Below are 14,730 nucleotides of genomic sequence, written 5' to 3'. Positions count from 1 at the left end.
TGTCTGACGTATCGCTACGTTGATGGAATGCTAATCGCATTACCATCGACAGTCCTCCTGAGATGGGTTCTGGCGTAATTTTGTTTGACCTTCCTAACCGTCTTCATTATAGCACTTATATACAGACGACTGCGTCGTTCACCGCAACATCCGTGACCTCAATGATAAGACTGCCTTACAAACCGATCTTAATTATGTCGCAATTTGTAGTAAAAGTTGGAAACTGGAACTAAACCCTAAAATCTAACTAATGCGCGTTTCACGTCAGAACATTTGTTTTCCGTCTCTATCGTCATATAAGTGCTGTGTAGTTGTCGTAACTGCTACTTGACTTGGGTATCTCCCATTATACGATAACCAGTAATGCTAACCCCATGTTAGGTTATCTCCGGCGCAACTTCTGTAAACTACCTGTCTCTGAAAATACTCATTTATTGTACTGTAGTGTTTCAGGACTATTCGGCACTTTTGCTAGTGCGCAGTGATGCGGAAGAAAGACAGAGTTGTTTGGGAGCATTTATAAAAATAAAAATAACATTAAAATATATACAGAGAGTTATTAAACAGCGTAACGACAGCCACTACGTCCACACACAGCACATGAGGATAAACGGACTGAAACAGTCCCGTGTTGCGAGGCTCCCGGTTCTGTTGTCACGGCACTGTGGGTTCACCCGTGCTCGAGCCAGCTGCGCCGACGACACGCTCACGCCCCGTGCAGCACGCTTCTCGGGCTCGGCACGCTCAGGAGCAGTAGCGGCAGCAGCCAGGGGACGCCTTGTCCAGCCCGACCTCGGTGTCCGGTTCGTACGCCGCTCGCGACTGACGTACTACGGTTGTACGTCCAGCACTGCCTCAGTGTCCAGCTCATATACGCCGCTCGCCATCCACGTGCGGCGGTCGCACGAGAAGACCGCGTCTAGCACAGCAACATCTGTGCTAGACGAACGCTGCTGGGCACAGCTCAGGTGCGGCAGCTTAGGGACCAGCGGCCCTCGGGTCAGCCAGCGTCTTGAGCACTGGCAGCTGGAGCCCTGGTTCCTCGGACACCATCGTCCACGCTCGGTTCCGCAGTCCTCCGCACCTTGCCACAGGACGTCTCGCCTGGCAGGATCTCGTTCACCGCAGGAGCTCGGAACTGCTGCCCGCCTGGTTCGAACACTGCGAGATCGTCCTCGTGCCGCTGTGCTCGTGCACCCGTTCACTTCTTCGTTCTTCACGGAGCTTGGGTGGCTGCTCCGATCTTCTCGCGATACCTCGCGGCACTTACATGTGACAAATACACTTGTTCCAACACATTTATAATATGCAGCTTCGGTCTGGGACCCAAACCAAGCTAACTTACCTCAAGCCCTTGAACTTGTCCAGAATAAGACGACTCACTTTATGCTTTCCAATTTGAACTGCACAACCAGTGTAACATTAATGAAGAATAGCTTATCATTTCCTTGGCTGTCACTATGCCGAAAGTTTTTCCGTCTTTGCCTTTCCATAAATTTACAATCACACGTCATTCCGTGACCAGCTTATTTCACCACCCACCCATTGTTCTAATCCAGTTCACCATAAAACAATGTCGGATGCATCCGCGTAGAACTACCTACCGGCTTTTACTGCAGTTATCACCGAAAGGACTCTTTTTGCAAATGTTTATTTCATTCTTTTCTTTGTGATGATGACGCTTCATTTTTCTTCTTCTATACGTATCATTTACATTTGTTCGCGCGGCGCATGATCACTGCACATTCATAAGCACGCATCTTGTGGATGTAGATGTAGATGTAGAGCCTGGGCGTTACTGGCACGTACCCACTCTGGGGGATTGGCCAGGAACCGGGTAACTTGCCAGCAGTTTCCGTTGTCTTCATTCTTTTTTTTTAATTTGTCCAGGCACTATTCTTGTTTTCGGTCAGGTCAGCTTTGCCGCTTGTGGCAGTAAGTTTTCTCACTATACATTTTTTATTTTTCCTTTTTAACCATTTTATACGGACGCCTCGTTCTTAATCTTGAATTGGTTTTTCAATTGTAACCCCACTCCCCTCATTAAAGCTTTGCCGATTGAGGGCACTTGTAATAAATAAATATATATGGTTTTCCCAGTACATTATAAGTAGTATAATATATCTAGTATAAATATATACGTAGTATTGCTTTCCCATTATTATTGGTAACACTGATTTACAAGCACATTATCACTGTAAACAGTTTTAGTTCTCATGTATCGGTTTTCTGTTGTCATTTGTATTACGAGGACCCCCCTACTCGATGCTCCCATTAGGGCCCGTAAGGTACCTTGAAATAAATAAGTAAATAAATAAATAAATAAATAAATAAATAAATAAATAAATAAATAAATAAATAAATAAATAAATAAATATTTTGTACAACTATGGTGATCTTCTTCCAGCGCGTGAAAGTTCTCGAAGTTGCAAGGTACTATGCGGAATATTTTTTGTTCAAATTATTGTCTTGCAGTTTCGAAACACATTCGAGTTAACATAAGTCAGTTTTTACATTTACCAAGGTGGAATGCATGCGCTAAATATGAAAAGTGGTACATTTGAGTACATAAATTTTCAGGTCGTAGATAATAGTTTTCTATATGATATGCACGTCTCTGATTGCACTGTCTCGCGATGTGCAGTGGTGTCATCGACTACCGTAGCCTGCCGCAGGGGCCAGAAGCCTTTCTGTATTGGAAATGGAAAGGGACCGGACAAGTGCAACTGCGGTGAGAATTTCATTGCATTCTGTGTGTTATTCTGAAGAGAGACATCGAATTTCGAGTGATAACTCCATTCGTCATGCAAAATCATGGTTCACACAGGGCCACATTTAGTCATACGAAGATACGCATTCGTAGTTAAGATTATACGAGCATGGAAACTAACGTTTCGCATTATATTTGATTAATACTTTGGTGAGCGGTGATTTCTTACAACTTTAGTTTTTATGCGAGGAGTTTGGAAAACGTGAAATAAAGTTATGAAACAAACTACTGCGCATATAAGCGACTATGGTGTTCTGCTGCTAAGCACCTAGTTTCAGTTTAGATGGGCCGCACGTGGATGTGTGAGGTATGAAAAACCGCTCTTTGGTCCGAGATAAAGTCGAACTGCTTCTAGGCCACCCTTTCAAAATTAATCCGGGGCCATCACGTGGAGTTTGCTTGCAACCTGCTTTGCACAAGGATATCAAAAATTTTGAGGCAGCAATGGTTTAGCCACAGGAATATTTTTGAGAATAGAACGTTTTGAGGTCCAAATCTAGATTTGCTGATTTGAACCCCAAAAATATATCAATTTTTTTCGGTTGTGTGCGTAATGTCACATGCAATGAAAAGCGCATCATAGGTAACCAGCTGAAGCTTGAGCAATACATTAAACAAAAATCGTTTATTTTGAGAAACTCGTGCTCCAGGAAAAAACCCATAAAAGAACAAAGCAACTTGGTAGTAGTCAGCGTGACTCGATCATACGACGCTTGCCTTAATTGCCTGTAGTCTGACTGCTTCTCGTATGACTGCCTGTCGTCGTGTATACCTACCACTATAGCAACTAGTCTATCAACTATTATATCAGTTGTATTTGATACAAATTATCCTGTATATCTTGCATTAGGAAGTCCGACTGAAGGCTGTGTAAGCTTGGGTGACTAGTATTTTACTAACTTATCCACTATAACCGTGTGCCTTGTGTAACACTCCCTTGTAGTCCGCCGCGAAATATACTTATTTCATCACTCAGGCTGTCACCAAAACAAACTCTGATGTGGCGATCACTGAGAAACGTATGTATGAAGTGTGAGAGCTGATCCGTGACGCCTGTAACTTGTAACTAGCTGATGATGGCTGTTTGATTAACGCAATCGTAAGCCTTGTAAACATCCATAAAGAAATGCAGTTCCACTCAACCTAAAAGCTGGGGAAGTGCGGTGCAGTGATTCGCCGGTGTTTCCCTTGTCTTTTTCTCTTGTTTATCTTGATTTATCCTGTGTTTATCTCGTGTTTAGCTATTCTTTGCCCGATGTTGGGACTAACTTGCCTGCGCTGGCGAGCAACTTCAGCTTCTCGGGCGCGCACCGCTTTATTAGCCCTGCGTCGGCGCTGCCTTTCACGGGCGAGCGCCCGCTGTCGCTCCTAGCGTGCTTGCTGCTCGGCAGCCATGCCGGGATAGAGTGTCCCTCAGCGCGGGCCCTCTCTTGAGCTGCGCGGGTATCAGCCGGGCGTTAGAAGCAATTTTAACGAATTTCTGGTAACTAATTTGATTCATTCATGAGTATTCCTGTGTTTGATATTATTCTGAATGAAGTTAGTTTAATTGTACCCGGTTTTGCACTGGTATTGGCATGTTCTGGGCGTGTTTTGCGCTTGTGTTTTCTGAGCGTGACATGACACATGAGACGCCGACAGCCCGGGGCATTAAAGTGCTCCGCGCTTAAAAGCAAGTGTCGACAGGCCTTCCGGACTGTAATGTTCTATATGACTTAGCAGGTCAGCACGTTGTCCTTTTTGACCACTTAGACGCTGCGAAAACCAGGCATGCACGACGGTAGTTTGCGACTCTGCCCCATGTGCCAAGTGAGTCTTGTGCACGCCATCTTCTCCATTAGCTCCGCTGTACAGGAGATCAGCGATACTGGTCTGTGTGAGTCTAGAGCTGCACGATTCGTTTCAGGCTTCAGAACCGGTATTGCCCATGCTACTTTCCAAAAAAGTGAAATATCTTCTCTGGCCCTCACTTGGTTGAAAATTCGACGAAATCACGTCCCCTCTCAACCGGTAGGTTAGTCAGCATCTGATTACTAGTCAGGTCCGCTACAACCGCACAGCGACGTCGGAGGCTGCTCAAAGCTCGTTCAAACTCTCAGCTGGAAATGAGTATCCGTCAGAGACGACGATAGCGGCGAAAGCGGGTTCGTTGGGCGGCTGACTTGCCGGAAGCGTATACACTGGAGTAAAGTCGTTCGCTAGACAAGCTAGCGTCTTCCTAACGTCAATGCTAGGGCTTCAAACGGCTTGCTGGGCGAAAGTTTCCAACAAGATTATTAACGACCCACTATATCATTGGCACTGGCGGGAAGATCGATAGGCGCGCACAAAATTCTGCTTATTGATCTCTTCTCAGCTTACTTGTATAATGGCGAATCATTACGTCAAATCTGTTATATAGTCTTCATTGGTAGGCCGCCCTTCACCCTGATCAGCGTTAGTTCCGCTCTTCTACGGGGAGCGCATAGATGTTGAGCTTTACTTCCGGAGCGAGGAAGTTGTCAGTTAGCTTCAGCTGAGTAGTACCATATATTCTGCTGCGCAGCATATCCGCGAACAGGTCTCCGGATGGTTCCCTTAGCTCGTCCATGCACGTATCCCAACGCGTTGCAGGACCGGATCTTCGACCGGCGGTTCGAAATCCAGCAGTCTTGACAAATACAGGAAAATGGTCGATAGATATTCTACCTTTACTTGCCGTTGATGATGCGAAGATGTCCGCTGAGTGCAATGTGAAGTAATGACATTGCACTTGCAGGCCGGTTATCGGAAAAACGTTGACTGTCGCGCACTTTCCGGGGGCTGTTTGAATGCAACTGTTTTCCCGCTTACTTGAGTCATTGGGTAGTCAGTGTACGAATGGGTGGCACATCGGGCTGCTGCGCTGAGGGAGTATCATCATCATCAGCCTATACCTGTGTCCACTGCAGGACGAAGACCTCTCCCTGCTGATCTACACTTACCCCTGCCTTGCCCTAGCTGAATCCAACTTGCGCCAGCAAATTTTCTGACTTCATCAGCCCACTTAGTTTTCTGCCGTCCAAAGGAGTATAGTTCGAAACAAACAGTTGGACCAACTTGGGTACCTTAGTATGTGGCAGTTTTTACATACGTGCCGCTCCGTAACTGAGCTCTTTCACGCTGATATGGGTCACTGCGGACGCGGGACTGGTAAGTACCGCTGTTCGAAGTACTTTGACGCCGACTTGGGGTACTGGGTATGCGCCAGTCGGTCTGTGCTGGTCGGCAATGAACCTCTTTGATGCCAACTTGGATCACTGGGTATGTGCCAGTAGGTGTATTCCGCTCTTTCATTAATGGCTTTGACGCCAACTGGGGTAACTAGCTATGTGCCACTGAGAATTAGCCGCTCTACATTAACGAAAAATATGCCTTCAATCTATAGGATGCTGAGTGAAATCGAAACCACGATACAGGGGTTCCTCAAGGCCAGCAATCCGACGGATTAGCAGGCTGCGACCCAAACTGCATTGCGCATGTGCAGGTTTCAAGGAACGGCTTTCACGCTAACGGGTATTTAGCGAGCGGCGAGCTGCGCCGCGAATGCACTGGGTGCGTGCCGCTCGTCAATGAATCTCTCGCCAACTTGGATCCCTTATTTATGTGCCATTGAGTGTGCGGCTAGCGAGGGAAAAATTCTAAGTGTTCTCACGCACCGGCGCGCCATGTTTCTCGTCTCGGTGACCACGCGCAGACTTCGCAGCAGCGCCACCAGATGGCGCAGTGTGTCTAGAAAGCTGATGTCCTCTGTCTCTATTATTGTTCACGCTTTATGTTAAGTGTATTGAAAGACGACTGGAAAACAGAGAATTAGGGTTTAATTTACCCTACATGCGTAATGGACAAATGGTGCGACAGAAGATCCCTGGACTGATGTACGCAGACAACATAGTGCTACTAGGGGACAATAAAAAAGATTTACATATCCTTGCGAATATCTGTGGCAATGCAGCGACAAATCTACGCCTTAATTTAGCACAGAGAAATCACGAAAAATGATCTATAATGAAGAGACGAGTAATTACGTGGTGTCAATTCAACAGCAAGTCATACCCATAGTCAAGCAATAAAAGTACACCGGCGTATACATAAACGAAGCAAAAACTTACTCAAGCAACCACCAAGATAATCTGAAAATAAAGGGGAAGCGAAATGCAGCAATAATGAAACACAGAGCACTGTGGGGCCACAATAAGTGTGAGGTGGTGCGTGGAATCTGGAAAGGAGTAATGGTGCCAGCGCTAAAGTTCGCAAATGCCATTCCATGCTTAAAATCGGGTATCTTCTCGAGGTTAGAAGTTAACCTAAGATCAGCAGGCCGGTTGACTTCGGGAGCCCACGGTAAAACCACAAATGAGGCAATGCAGAGTGACGTGGGTTGGGCCTCTTTTGAAGTCTGAGAAGCACAGAGCAAAATTAGATTTGAAGAAAGACTCAGGAACATGGATGAAAATAAATGGGCTGCTCAATTGCACATGTATCTGTACCTGAAAAGCGTGGACACAGGGTGAGAAAGAGGTCAAGAAAGTTCGCAACCAAGTACAGGATAAGCGAAACTGTAAATAGACAACCAGGAGTCATCAGAAAGAAAGTGAGAGAAATAGAGACAGTGAATCGGATGCAAAGAATGGTAACAAAAAGGACCGTGGACATTTACAGTAATGAGAAGAAAGAAATTAGAAGGGAAAATCAGCACAATAACACAAAGGGCAGTGTCTTACTATTTGAGGCTCGAGCCGGTTGCCTAAGGACCAAAACATACCGGAGAAAATATTCGAAACTAGATGAGGCATGTGTATGCTGCAGTAAAGATGCGGACACCACTGAGCACATCCTAATGGAATGCTACGGGATTGACCCAGCGAGAACCGTAGGTAACGCACAATTTCCAAAAGCCCTTGGGTTAAAGTGGAAGGAAACATCAACCGATCAGCCGAAGAGATAAGCAACATAAGATTAGAGTATTGGTGGAAGAAAAGCAGGGAAGAGATTGATACGACCTGGTCTCTTAAAATCATATGTAGCTGTACAAGGTAATTTTGGAAAAAAAAGAAGCAAATGATTTATGGAAGGTATACAAAAATGCTAGATAAAGAACACGTATAGTATACCTGATTAAATCAAGCAGGCTAGGTGGCTATTTGTCGCGGCCCTGTTTCAAAGAGGAAGCCATTAAATCATCATCATCGATGCGTGAGAGAGGAGCCTGGTTACAGCGTACTATAATTCTAGTACACTGTAGCCTGGTAGCCGCATGACGCGTTTTTCAGCGTTCGCACGCCCCGGCGCGCCATGCAGTTCAGACGCCACGCGCTGTCTTCGCGGCGGTGGCGCTATATGTCACCAAGTGTTCTTAGTAAGCGCGAAAGAGGAGTCCCTGCTGCGGTACATGGCTCATAGATAACTTGTTTCGATGGTGGCAATACGTTGTGTCGCTATATTGATGAAATGCTAACGCATTACCGCCGACAGCCGTCGTGAGATGAGTTCTGCCGCAATTTTTGTGTTTTTGCGGTAATTCGAAAGCCGGAAGCAGCTTCAGCATGGAGCAGAGAAATGTAAACAATGCGACATTTTGATGACTGTAGATTCCGCGGCGCACCACACATCGATTACCGGAGTCAATGAGCCTTAAATTGCGCTGTTTTCAGTGGACAGCAAGAACCCTTGGCATCGCAAAGAACAAGGTATGAAAGAGACAGGACGCTGGAGCGCCACCTTTAGCTTCGGCCGCGTCACACCTGATGTTCCCATGCATATAACATTGGCGTACATCGACATTGAGACGGAGTGCGGTAATTCATGAATCATACCTGTAACGGCGAGATTAATAGCATTGGATGAAAAAGTTTTCCTTGTCGAACATAGTGCGCCACATTCTAGTCTGCTGCACACCGCTCGACAGAGCTTACAAATATTGTCATATCCCTCAGGTAAGGAGATTATCCACTGGTGTAGGTGCTCTCCAATGCAGTAGTTCTTAAGGGCATCGAGAATAACATATAAGGCAGTATCAAATGCCCATTTAGTGCTTAAAAACACGGCTGCTTTCTGATGTTCTGCATAAAAAAGATTGATGGCGCTACCTATTGATGGCTACCTCTTGGGAAAGCTTGTCATTGTCACCGGGCTTACTGCAAAAAAATATCTACAAAAACGACTCCAGGGAAAATAGCCAACTTTGGCTATAACATACACACTTCGCTACCGCATTGACTTGTAAGACAGTACATCATACGGTGACTTTCCAGGCTTTACTAAAGCCACAATGTGACTCCTCTTCCAGTGAGTACAAACACTGACGTACTCGCAGAATGAATTGTATAAAGAAGAAGCGTTACGTTTGTGTTTGTCGCAGCTTATGAAAAGAATCAAGTGATGCCGTCAGGACGAGGTGAGCTTGAGCCCGTGAAGGAAGAGATCACCGAATTAAGTTAATCAAGGGTGAATGTCACGGCAAGGCGATCATCTGCAATCGGTGCGAACACCGACGTATTGGCGCTGTGGCCGTCGTCGCACATCCTGCGAGTATTGGGCGAAAATTTTGAGATAACTCGGCTTCCTTGCGATTTCGATGCACAGCTAGCTCGTGAGACAGGCACTGCTGCTATGATGGTGACGGCAGGGCACGACCAACTCACTAGGTGATAAAGTGGCGTGTTTAGATCTCTTTCTCTATACGTCACCAGCTTGCAGGTCGGAGTGATAGTGACGTTCTGATATATCTTTCCTATCACCTATAAGCACGGCGTTTTTAAGCTTAAAGCTGATTCACACTACGCCGACACAAGAACTATTTTGTTCTACCGACTGATGACGCGAGCAGTTTACAGGACGGAAAACGCTGTGGTCAACGGTTTAAAGAAAGGAAAACAGCCTTTACACTGCCTTTTCTAACACACCGCCGGAAGGTTCTCCCTAATTTGTGGCAGCACTTCACGTTGTTTTAAAGCAAAGCTTTCATTGCCTGCACTGCCAAATTTTCGGGTGTTGGCAGCTGCTTCTGCTCTATTGATTACACAACTACTTGGGCCACTTGGTATACGGCAACGGGTATGTGTCGGGTGCGGGCTGCTGGCTGCTGCTATTCATAATTTCCATCCAGGTGGTGGTGTTGATGATGAGGTTGAAGCAGGCGGGGTTAGCCTGACATACATAGCCGGCAATTGTTCTGCCTGATCCTCCTTTGAGTTGAGATCAGGGGTGTGTCACCAGGTGTCGATGAGCCCCGTGTCTCGCAGGAAGGCTATCAACAGTCGTTGCACTTTCTTCCTAATTGCCGTGGGCCCTCCAGGGAAAACGACGTCTATAAAGGTCCTGTGCGTAAGACCGCTCTTTTGCATGCAGTCGGCCATCGCTTTTCTTTCTGTGTCAAACTGCAGGCATAGCCAAATGAAATGTTCGAATGTCGCCTATGTCACCACAGAAGTCACAGAGACGGGAAGCGCAATGTCCAGTACCAGTACGCAGAGTCGGCTCTGACGCGGTACAACATCGTAGCTTCTTCGCGAGTAAATCCATGAGTCACTTAGACATCGTGTGGAGCCTTGTGTATCGCTTTAAAGTGGAAGCGGATTGCATCCTTAGAGCTCTGAAAAGTTTTTGGAGCTTTCACTTTTGGGACACATGTCAGCGCTAGGCGTGCAAGGGCGTCGGCTTTCTCGTTTCCATCGATTCCTACGTGGAATGAAACCTTACGTTAAATGCTTTGCTCGTTAGGTCGTTAGTCAGTGCCAGGTTATAGCGCATATCAATACCGAATGTAGCGCAAAGCAACTGCAGAGGCGAGCTCCAACACTCACTTTCATCGTCAAGTCGATGAAATCATTCCTTCGTCGTCAGTTCGTCGCCTTCATTTCCACCATCCCTATTTTGTTGTCGTAACGTCGTCATCCTCTTATGATTGTCACCATTTTGGCGTCCTCAAAAAGCCATCGCCCTCATACGCGTCGTAATGCCAGCCTCATAGCACCGGCGTCCTCATGCCATCGTGGTTGTTCCATCGTCGTCATTTTGTTGTAGTGATCTGAGTGTCGTCATGCCGTCGCCATTCCATCGTCATCATACAGTCATTTTGATGTCGTGGTGCTGGCGCTAGGGTGCACGCAGGTGATGGCGCTGTCGTCGTGGTTCTACAGTAATCGTGCCAGCGTAGTCATGTGAATGTCGTCATTGTTTTGTCATCATGCAGTCGTCATCGTGCTATCGTGGTCATTTCAGCTACGTCATTCCGTCGTCCTGAGTCCTTTGTCATGCATGGCACGCGTATGATCAAGCGCCACAGGTATGTTTAGCGAGCTAGCGTCTTCGCTAACACCATTGAAAGTTTCGCTTGTGCCGATCCCCACAGCATGTGAGTTCCGCACATTTTTTAGGGTCGAAGCACCTTAGGGCCGAGCCTTGTCCCTCCCTCGTCGTACGTAGCACTGGTTTGCATGGATTCCGCTAGAAGAGCTGTGGTGCACAAGGGCGTTCGTTCCCGACGCGCGCTCTCTTTCTCTCTCTTCCGTAGCTCTCGTTTGCATGGAGTCCGCTAGGGGCATTGTGGTGCACAAGGGCGTTCGTTCCCGACGCGCGCTCTCTCTCTCTATCTCTCTTTAGCCATGGATAATAACGGTCGCTTCTGATAACGGCGCGCCCGCTATGGATGACAAGGTGAGAGTGGCGGCTCAACTGCAAGCGGAGTAGAGGGCTCGTAAAGCTGCTGCAGCACGGCGACGCAGACAACAAGCCGACCCAGAGTCTAGGGCGCGGGAAGCTGCAGCAAAATGGCAACGCCGGCAAGCGGACCCGGAGCGGAGGGCTCGCGAAGCTGCAGCAGCACGGCAACGCCGGCATGCGGACCCGGACATGAGGGCTCGCAAAGCTGCAGCAGTATGGCAACACCGGCAAGCGGACCCGGAGCTGAGGGCTCACGAAGCTCGCGCCTGAACCGAGCATCGGCGCCACCAACCTCAGGTAGAGAACGCTTCCGGCGTTTTGCCGCCGCATCCCGCGCTCTGGCGGCCTCTGGGTCCGCTTGCCGGCGTTGCGCTTGTGCCCAGCATCGGCACCACCAACCTCAGGTAGAGAACGCTTCCGGCGTTTTGCTGCCGCGTCCCGCGCTCTCGCGTGTATGGGGGATTCACGGTTACCCGAATGATCCCCCGGTGCTTCGCCCACTCATCATCATTCACTTCGTGGATATGCGGTGATTTTTTATGTATTCGCCCAATGATGCATTGTTCTTCTTGTGTCGGTCACGGCACTTTGGTGCAGGCGTCTTCCAGCAACGTATCTAATGCTGTCTCGTGAGTCCTCCGAACTCGCGCGTAAAGGAGACTACGAAACCACTTCATTTGCACGTATATGGGGTTGTGGCCACTGCCGTATGATTCTGCATCCGTGCTCAAAGGAAGCGGAGCATGACTGTTTTCTCGAAGAAAACGTTAGGTGGAGGCAACTGCTATATGTCGCATCTCGAAGAAAAGTTGTTGAACCATCACTGAAGATTGTAGTGCCTATAAAGTTAATGGTAGTGAATTCCAGGAACCAACCTGGCATCTTTAACGCTATATACAAGATGTGAAGAAGTAACACAACAGCATAGTTAAGCTCGTAAGCAAGGCAAATGAAATGTGACGACTAAGTAGAACTCAAACTTTGCAGATAACTATCGTCAAGCGGCATATATTGTTCAAGTGTTCAACATCTTCCTATTCGCAATGCGACTATATTTCATACACTGCACTGGCTTAGTCAATGTTTGATGGCTATTTTGATGTATATTGATGCACTTACGTGCATCCGAATGGCTATTTGGTTTTGCCGTATATATCACGGGCTCTTTGAGAAGCTTCTGATTTCCTTCATAATATTAAAACTGTAAAAATTTAATACTGTTGGAATATTTCTGCATAAGATTGGCCACCGAACAATCATTGAGGAGAATTTTGCAAATGGTCTCAACTTGGCACTCGCAGCCACAGTGTCCAGCGAAATCACGAAATATGTAATGTTCGATTAATATTATTATTATATTGTCCTCAGTATTGATATTAAACGTGTTATCTTTCAGTTCCCAAAAACAGTACATGCCCACCCACGGGAAAGGATGGGTGCCCTGGAGGCCAGAGCCCGAATTGCAAAGGCAATCATCATGCGTGCCTATGCACATGCCGTGAGTACATAAACAATGTATTAAGAAAAGGAGAAGAAAATCTTGAGATTCACATAGGTGGTGAATCGCGTAGAATGCTCTTTCAGAATATAGGAAAGCTGTATTGTAAGTTTAAGAAAATGCTAGAAAACGGATGAATGTATGTGCATTGTCTACGTTAAAGCGGCCCCGCAGCACCTTTTGAACACGTTAAGTAAATCAGATTAGACGCGAGACATCCTTGAACACCCGAGTCAAATATTACTTCCATGCAGAGAAGAACGTATAATGTCGCTGTAAAGATCCGCCATGCTTTCCTACTGCTTCGTAAAACCACTGCCATCTGAACTGCGCATAACAGAATGGCGCCCCTATGTGACTTTTAGCTGGATCTTTAAAAACGTCACGTATAATAATAACTTTATGAACAGCCACAAAAGTGTCTAAAACGTAACAATCTTCATTATACTTTACGTTCTAGAAAATTAAGAAAGGGCACTGCTTTCAAAGTGCGAGCATAAAAGTTCAGTTTTGAACCTACAGTATTCAGAGGCAGTCCTCTGCTCTAGCTAGATGTGCCGGTTCCTCCACTGCGACTGATCGTGGCGTCGCTGAAGTTTTGATCGCTGCTCCATCGATGAAGATGGTGTTGCACTGAGTCCCTGTGTCGGTGTGTAGAATGTTTGTTCACGTAGACTCACTTGAACGCAAGAAGACGTGCAGTGCAAACGCGATCTTTGTCGTGTTCGCACTGGCACACCGCACTACGCGTCGGTGGCAGAGAAGACCCCTACGCAGACTCGTTGAACAGTTTCAAGCGATAGTGCTCACCGCTGAGGCATATAAACTTTATTGTAATGAAACCATAAGTTGAGGGACAGCCTTTGAGCTTAGCGTGTCATGGGCGCCAAAACCTCAGGTAGCTGCGTCTTCGTGCACATACCAGACGAAATTTAAAGTTCGCGCCATGGTGACGTTGAGTGTGCGTAGCTTAACCGGCACCGTGCCACTCCGCCGCAGTCTCCACAGTGCGAGACGTTGAAGGAGGAGCGGCGGCACCGTGGAAGGGGTGAAGGGCGATCTTTGATCTACAGAACACATTGAAATACTTTTTCATAGGTGCCGAATACGGGGGGAGGGGGGGGGGTGCCGGGGCGCGAGCCCCCGGCGCAAATTCGACGTAAGCTCGACGGACAAACCTCGAGCTTAAAAAGCCGCGCAAGTGCACAGGGGTATGTGCCATTGCGCTTGGACACTTTCTGCACTCACTCTAGAACCGGCCCACAGTTCTGTTCGCACTAAGCGGCCTAAACAAGAGCTTAAACAGTTCCGATGTTAAAAGCGTTTCAGGTTCCATTTACTGGCGCCAAGTGCCTATACCTCATACCCTTACACTTCTCGGAATGACTGTTTTGTGCGGATAGACATTCTTATCTACGGTGGAATTCACAACATTACACCCCCAGCAATGCCAGATTTTACGACGTTGCAATTACGAAGTTACACTTACAGGGAGCAACAAAAATCTTTTTCACAGCATTATCAACTCTTTTTCGTGATGAACAGGACTAAGTTCAAACTGAATGCTCGAAGCACCATGAAACGGTTTTTATTTACAGTAGGCAAGACAGAACAGATCAGATGCGTTGCTGAAGTTCAACCCTGTTCACAGTGTCAATCAGTCCAGTACGAAAGACTGCAGATTCGCCTGACTGACTAGCACTTCGTCGTTACATTTGTACGCTGGATAAAAAGACGTCATCTTGGCAATCTAAGCCAATTTACAGAGAAAGAGAGAGGT

At 47.0% G+C, this 14,730-nt stretch overlaps 1 long non-coding RNA gene across 1 annotated transcript in view; it reads left to right on the top strand.

Annotated features, from left to right (window-relative positions):
* The window catches only part of LOC125944882 (uncharacterized), a 30,536-nt gene extending 17,656 nt beyond the window's left edge, over positions 1–12,880 (top strand). Inside the window, exons 2-3 of the long non-coding RNA XR_007466575.1 lie at positions 2,645–2,731; positions 12,849–12,880. This is a non-coding gene — a long non-coding RNA (uncharacterized LOC125944882). The remainder of the gene's footprint in view (positions 1–2,644; positions 2,732–12,848) is intronic.
* The last annotated feature ends 1,850 nt before the right edge of the window (positions 12,881–14,730 follow it).

Source organism: Dermacentor silvarum, chromosome 4, assembly GCF_013339745.2.
Source record: "Dermacentor silvarum isolate Dsil-2018 chromosome 4, BIME_Dsil_1.4, whole genome shotgun sequence".
NCBI lineage: Eukaryota > Metazoa > Arthropoda > Arachnida > Ixodida > Ixodidae > Dermacentor > Dermacentor silvarum.
Note: the sequence above shows the minus strand (reverse complement) of the source record. Positions and strands in the feature narration are given on the sequence as shown.